The sequence below is a fragment of the Felis catus genome, chromosome B1 (genome assembly GCF_018350175.1).
Source record: "Felis catus isolate Fca126 chromosome B1, F.catus_Fca126_mat1.0, whole genome shotgun sequence".
In the NCBI taxonomy this organism is placed as follows: domain Eukaryota; kingdom Metazoa; phylum Chordata; class Mammalia; order Carnivora; family Felidae; genus Felis; species Felis catus.
The window spans coordinates 41,215,721-41,223,245 of record NC_058371.1 but is presented as its reverse complement, the minus strand read 5'-3'; the positions used below and the strand labels follow the sequence as shown (position 1 = coordinate 41,223,245).

General features: G+C 38.6%; 1 long non-coding RNA gene across 1 annotated transcript; it reads right to left on the bottom strand.

Moving 5' to 3' along the window:
* Positions 1 to 244: 244 nt before the first annotated feature.
* Positions 245 to 4,888, bottom strand: LOC109498838. The gene is made up of 3 exons (XR_002155797.3): positions 3,302 to 4,888; positions 2,918 to 3,149; positions 245 to 1,004 (listed from the first exon to the last, which is right to left on the bottom strand). It is a non-coding gene; the product is annotated as an uncharacterized LOC109498838 (long non-coding RNA).
* Between the last annotated feature and the right edge of the window lie 2,637 nt (positions 4,889 to 7,525).

The window sequence follows — 7,525 nt, the reverse complement described above, 5'->3', positions numbered from 1 at the left end:
TCAGCTAAATATAAACACCAAGAAATAGTCCCTAATAGTAAAAAATGTATTTGATTAAGGAAATAAAAGATTAGGATGTTTGGGGTGCCTGGGTGGCTCAGTCGATTGAGCGTCCAACTTCGGCTCAGGTCATGATCTCACAGTTCATGGGTTCAGGCCCCACGTTGGGCTCTGTGCTGACAGCTCAGAGCCTGGAGCCTTCTTCGGATTCTGTATCTCTCTCTCTCTCTCTCTCTCTCTCTCTCTCTCTCTCTCTCTCTCTCTCTCTCTCTCCCTCTCTCAAAATTAAACATTTAAAAAATTTAAAGATTAGGATGTTTCATTAGGAAAAAATCAGTATTGTTAGCTATCTTGGATCATCTGATGACTGTTTTTAAAATGAAGTGCATTTGTAGAGTATAACTGCTTATATAGTCCATATTCTGATTTTTGTGAAATTATTTTTCTTTATAAGATTTTCAGCTTCCCAATTACACTAATAAATAGTAAATAGTACTCAGGTAGCCAGTATTCAGAAAGGAGGTCATTAGACCTGAATTAAGTTCCTTCTGTATTCCACTTGGCCCTGGCTCCTAGCCTAAAGTCATAGTTTGTCAAGAGTAACATGCTTTGTTTCCTGTTTTGTTGTTTTAAGTCCATATAAGGGAGGTCAGAGTGTTGGTGCTAGATTTCATTTATACACTGCTCTTCCCTGCCCCACCCTAACCCTTCAGACTCCATGAGGGCAGAAGTGGTTTCTACCTACCCTTGGATCTATCCCTAACCACGCATCATCATGCAGAGTGTTACATCTATTTAACAGTTTGTTAAGTGAGTAAGATACAGGCTGACTGGTCATTAGCAGAGTTACTTCACTACATCTTGATTAGTAAGGTGTTTGACTTGATAATATAGTGATTTGTATACTCCCCTTGTAAAGTTCTAAGACTGGAAAGATCTCTGCGGCTTAAACTCCACCAGAGTAGACTTGCATAGAGATAACTACTCTTGAGGATTCCAGTGTCCTGTAGATAAGAATTCCCAGGGAAAGGAAAGGAATTACATTCAAAAAAATCTGAAGTACAGTGGTATGTAAATAATGAATAAGCCACCAACTCCTACTTTGTCCTTTTTATTATTCTGTGTATCATTGATGATGCCAATAAGTGATCCTCGTCCTCATCTGTGTTTGGATGGAGGATAAACAATATAAGCGTTACCCAAAAACCAACTTTAATCTGCAAATGTGTAAGGTGTGAGGGATTTTATTCTTCCTCCCACCAAAGCTGTAGTAAGTGGTTTTACAACAGTACTCCACAATACTCAAAACTTGGAAATGTGTACAGGGTAGCAAACATGGGCTGTGAATTATAAATGCCAAAAGGTAGGTTCTTTAACCATCTAAGTTCTAGGATCGTTAGCTTCAAAATGAGTAGACACAGAATTATTAATAAAGGTTATAGCTCTTCTGTATTGTATCATAAGTTCTTCCCATATATCTCAAATGGTGCAGATGTGAAGTTCTATGAAATTCTACCTACAACCAGGAAGCCCTGTAGGAATTGAATGTCTGCTTTAAAAAAAAAAAAAAAAAAAAGCCTCTACTGTGCAAAAAGAAATAATTTTATAAATCAGGCACAACCAATGATTTTTGGTTAAGAGTCACTGTCAAGTTAAAATGAATTTACGCCAGCAGAATTTTCTGATTTTTTAAAGTAGCATCTGAGCAATAGAAGTATTTACTGACCTTATAAAAACTTATTTAACTTTGTACTGCCACTTTTTGCTTTGGTAGTGAAATCTTTAATCTTCAGAATCGTAAATCACCTGTCTTTGAAGAATTTTTTTGTTTCAATTACAAAGAGTTCTTTTTTAAAAAAGAAGGTGGGCAGGGGGGAGCTAAAAAATTAGTCCATTGGCTGCCAGATCTGCTCTTGATCTTAATGTTTCTGTCCATGTATATATGTTCTTACCCCATATTTTCACAGAGCCATTTATTGCTAGGAAATGAACATCATAATTTGTATTCAAAACGTTTTGGCAATTAGTCTTCTGAGAACAGCCAAATGCCAAACAACATAACCGTAGAGGCTTAGATTCTGTGATATATAAGGACTCAAAAACAGATGTAATGTGACCTTTTCTTTCCAATTAAAGGATTGGTGTGCACATTTGCATATCTCTGTGTATCTCATACGATGTACAAATGTTGTACTTAGTCTAATTCCTAATTTCTTAGGATTATGTGCTTGAAAAAGCAACATGATTATAGATGTTGCTGTCTACTTTTAAAATGAGTGATGCTTCAGTTAAACCATTAGGAAAGGCCTAACAGCATGTTGTGGGTTTTTAACACTGCAGAAAAAGATCTTCACTTAATGTCTAATGATATGGAGGGACTACATCAGGATAGGAGAAATCACCTTTTAAGTAACCAGAATTCCCAACAGAACCCATATTGACAGAAACTTCACCAAACCCTGCCGGCAAGAGCTACATATTAAAAATATCATCCTTGATAGAGATTCTGTGAGAAAACTCTGAGGAGGGAGAAAAAGTTGCTTGTATACACGGATTTCTATTCCCAAGTTCTATGTAGACTTGGAATTCACCACAATCTTTCTATTTATCAAGGAAATGTGTGGTGTCAGGATAACAATGCAGCTGCATATTAACTATATGGAACAGTTAAAGACAGAAAGGAAAACTGCCTCTGGGACTAGAGGGAGCACTTAGGGACAAATTTAGCCTAATCAATTCATTCCAAAGATAGGCTTATTAAGAACTTAAAGAATTATTTGCCTGGCAAAGTTCTAATACGATTTTTTTATGGGACGTGACATGCTGGTTCTAGAAAACGTGAGACATGCCCTACAACTAGCAAGATCTATTAAGTTGCAGTACTTAGCATGGGACACTGTTACAAGCATAAACTCACAGAACAATGGAACAGAATAGAGACCCAGATGCAGACTCAAGCATGTGTGGTGGGCTGGAGAGTCTCCTTTTGCCCTTCTAGATTCTTTCTCCTCCTTGTGCTCCTTTATGTTCTAGAAAACTGATCCCTGTGGACTCCATCAGCCAGGCTCTCTTGGCTTCCAATGAGAGGAATGAATGAGCAGGAAATCTGAGCATGGTTCACTGGTTTGTGGGGGTGGCTACTTGGCCAGCTGCTTGGGGATGTAGGAAGACAAAAGTGGAAAGGCTGGTGAGTAGAGGAACACTCTGGAAGAACCTCTAGGAAAGGTCTCAGAGTGTGAAGAAATCCATATGCCATGTAAATGCCCACTAGATATAGCATCCACTGCAAAGAGGTTCTCACTGTGGAAGTGGAGAGTCCTTTGGTGGCAGTCAGCCTCTTCCCAGCCCCCTGGGACCATGGGACCATGTAAACTAATCATGGCGGCACAGGTGGAAGTTACCTATGACTCAACAACACAGACTTCCTCTCATTGTGACTGATCTGGATACTGCCACTGCTGAGTGCCTGAATGGCAAACAGAGGTCAATGCTAAGCCCCGAACAGGGCACTATTCTCCAGAGGGGGTTCTGACAATAACAAACTGGACTTTTTTTTTTTTTTTTTTAAGATGGGGAGGAGGGGCAGAGGGAGAGAGAAAAAGAATCTTAAGCAGGCTCCACACTCGGTGCAGAGCCCGACATGGGGCTCGATCCCACAACCTGACCGAAAACGAGAGTCAGATGTCAACTGACTGAGCCACCCAGGTGTCCCCTAGACATTTTAATTACTGAATTGGGATTGTGTTTTGTGACTTATAATGATCATGGGATTTTTTTTTTTTTTTCAACCAAAAGTGACAAGAGTAATCATGGATCTTCTTCAGTTTTCATCCATGGGCAGGGGAAGAACTTTACCCAACAAATCAATGTAAAGGCACAAAAATAATATTGGAGACAAAAGTAAAGTTGCTTTATGCTGACATTCCATAGGTTATGCTAATTGATATATGTACACACAATTCATGCATCATTACCATGTTATTTTTGGATACACACATATATGGTAAAATATGTCCATATGCCTGGGAACAATAAACACTAAGTTGACTGAAGCTGGTGGTTACCCACAGAGAGGGAGGAAAGATAATGGGGTATGAAAAAGGAGCATAGGGCTTAGATTGAATTTATAATGTGAAATGGCTTATTATTTTCTATACGTTTACAAATTTTGTAAATTTTATTACAAAAACAACATTTGTCAATACAAATGACTATGTATACACACAAGCTAACATCCTCATATCACCATGGGCTTTGATAATTTGGACACAATACCCACCACCCCCTGGGATTTCACTTAGGTCTCTATTTTCAATTTTCTCTAAACATTCTAGCATATTTGTCTTGTTGGTCTCATTGTCAAGAAGCATGGGCCTCTGAGTTCTGCTACTTCTAATTATACCCCCCCAAAAAGTGAAAAGTATGGACAAATGGCTTTTTCCTGCTTACAGACAGGTGAAGAGCTCTTTAAAATAAATGAATTAAACTTCCAGCCTAGAAGCAGTATATAGCTGAGGAAGTTCAGGGTTAAGCTGAATTTCTCATGTAAACATGTCTAAGATGAAAGAAAGAGAGGCTGATGAGGAAACTTATGATCTCACTTCCCCATAAAGAGGGACAAGTCCAAAGTTACTGCAGCCTTCCCAGAGCTCCATGGGTCACATCCAAAGCTTACTGATTCTAACAAGTTAGCAGCTCATAGGACAGTGCTCACAGCAACACCAGCTGCAATAGACCAAGTGACCCAAAGCTTCTGGGTCTTGTTTCAGAAAATATCAACATTGGGGCACCTGGGTGGCTCAGCTGGTTAAGCATCCGACTTCAACTCAGGTCATAATCTCAGGGTTCATGAGTTCAAACCCCTGGATGGGGCTCTGTGCTGACAGCTCAAAACCTGGAACCTTCTTTGGGTTCTGTGTCTCCCTCTCTCTCTGCCCCTCCCCTTCTCACATTCTGCCTCTCTCTCTCTAAACAAACACTTAAAAGAATTTTTAATATCAACAGTTAACACAATTTCATGACCAGACTTCAGTATTTTCAGCTGATAATATTTATAACTGAACTGGATCTAACAGAAACTGAAAATTTTAACAGTTTTTGTCACTCTGAGATACTATTCTAAAGGTGGAGTTTTTACATTATCTTTGCTAGCTAATTTAATAGTAAAATACCCAGATAATGTTCTGTGATATGGAATACAGTTATTCACTATTCTTTAGCCTTCTGATAGAGGATGAACACTCAATTAATGAACACTCAATTAAAATCTTTAGTGCTCCAACAAGAAACCTGTAAGTGGGGTTTTTTAACTTTTTTTTTAATGCTTATTTATTTTTCAGAGAGACAGAGTGCTAGCAGGGGAGGGGCAGAGAGAGAGGGAGACACAGAATCTGAAGCAGGCTCCAGGCTCTGAGATGTCAGCACAGAGTCCAATGCAGGGCTCGAACTCACAAACCATGAGATCATGACCTGAGCTGAAGTCAGACGCTTAACCAATTGAGCCACCCAGGCACCCCTATAAGAAGTGTTTAAATGAAGAAACCTAGACATATGCCAGAGGTTTGTAAGATGTCACAAATTTTTTAATTTCACACTTTTATATTTATCCAGGCTCTTATTCCTTATTATTTCAAGCACTGACATCTGCAGAGATGTGTAATATTAATGTTCCATGTACAAATAAAATAAAATGGTAATAATGACAATAAAACTTCATCTCTGTAGCTCTAACTAGAAAGTTTGGAACTTAAAAAAAATTTTAAATAAATCTTAATGTATTTTGTCAGCTCAGGAAAACCATTACATATATACAGATGAGTCTCACTTGTATTCTAAAAGTTGTCCCTACACAGAAAAATTACTTCAATAAACTTTACTCTGAAGTGGAATGACCCATTTCATTAGTCATATGAAGTTCTCAAAATGGTGCCATGTCCATAATCCACTAACATGCAAAAAAGTAAGGCATTCAAATAAAAACCAATGAACGGAACTTTGATACAAGGTGCACTCGAGCAAAGCTACCTTTTAAACCTCTTCCTATGACTATCATCAAACCTTTACCTATGGTTACGTACTTAAAAACAAAAACAAAAACAAAAGTGCACTGTCCTAAGCTGTATTTAGAAATACTGAGTTTGGCCTGGTTTTCATTTAGACCTAAAGATAATTCACTAAATACATAGACCCTAGAATAGACACTTCTCTAAAGAAGACATCCAGATGGCCAACAGGCACATGAAAAGATGCTCAACATCACTCCTCATCAGGGAACTACAAATCAAAACCACACTGAGATATCATCTCATGCCAGTCAGAGTGGCTAAAATGAACAAATCAGGAGACTATAGATGCTGGAGAGGATGTGGAAAAATGGGAACCCTCTTGCACTGTTGGTGGGAATGCAAACTTGTGCAGCCGCTCTGGAAAACAGTGTAGAGGTTTCTCAAAAAATTAAAAATAGATATACCCTATGACCCAGAAAAGCACTGCTAGGAATTTACCCAAGGGATACAGGAGTGCTGATGCAAAGGGACACTTTTACCCCAATGTTTATGGAAGCACTTTCAACAATAGCCAAATTATGGAAAGAGCCTAAATGTCCATCAACTGATGAATGGATAAGGAAGTTGTGGTTTATATATACAATGGAATACTACTTGGCAATGAGAAAGAATGAAATATGGCCTTTTGTAGCAACATGGATGGAACTGGAAAGTGTTATGCTAAGTGAAATAAGTCATACAGAGAAAGACAGATACCATATGTTTTCACTCTTATGTGGATCCTGAGAAACTTAACAGAAGACCATGGGGGAGGGGAAGAGGAAAAAAAAAAAAGTTACAGAGAGGGAAGGAGGCAAACCACGAGTGACTCTTTAAAACTGAGAATAAACTGAAGGCTGATGGGGGGTAGGAGGGAGGGAAAAGTGGGTGATGGGCATTGAGGAGGGCACCTGTTGGGATGAGCACCGGGTGTTGTATGGAAACCAATTTGACAATAAATTTCATAATAAATTAATTAATTAATTAATTAATTACATAGACCCTAATAAACATGAAGACCTGACAGCACTTACACATATGAGCTTCTCATCAGATGCCCGTGACCTACAATCACATGAATTTTTTGATGGAAAGATGACATTTCTCTTTGCAGACTCTTATCCAGAAATTTAGAAAATAGTTTTATGTAACCTGATAAGTAGTATATTGGCCATAATTTTTCAGAAGATAAATCGCTTAAAAAAAAAAAAAGGCAAAGGTGGGACACCTGGGTGGCCCAGTTAAGCATCCACCTTCGGCTCAGGTCACAATTTCATGGTTCATGAGTTTGAGCCCCAGGTTGGGCGCTGTGCTGATGGTGTGAAGCCTGCCTGGGATTCTCTCTCTCTCCCTCTCTCTGCCTCTCTCTCTCTCCTTCTCTCTCTCTCAAAATAAATAAACTTTAATAAAAAATAAAATAAAGAAAGGAAAAGGCATGGTCATTGTGTATTCTGCAATGAGCACGTGACAGTACTGTTTTT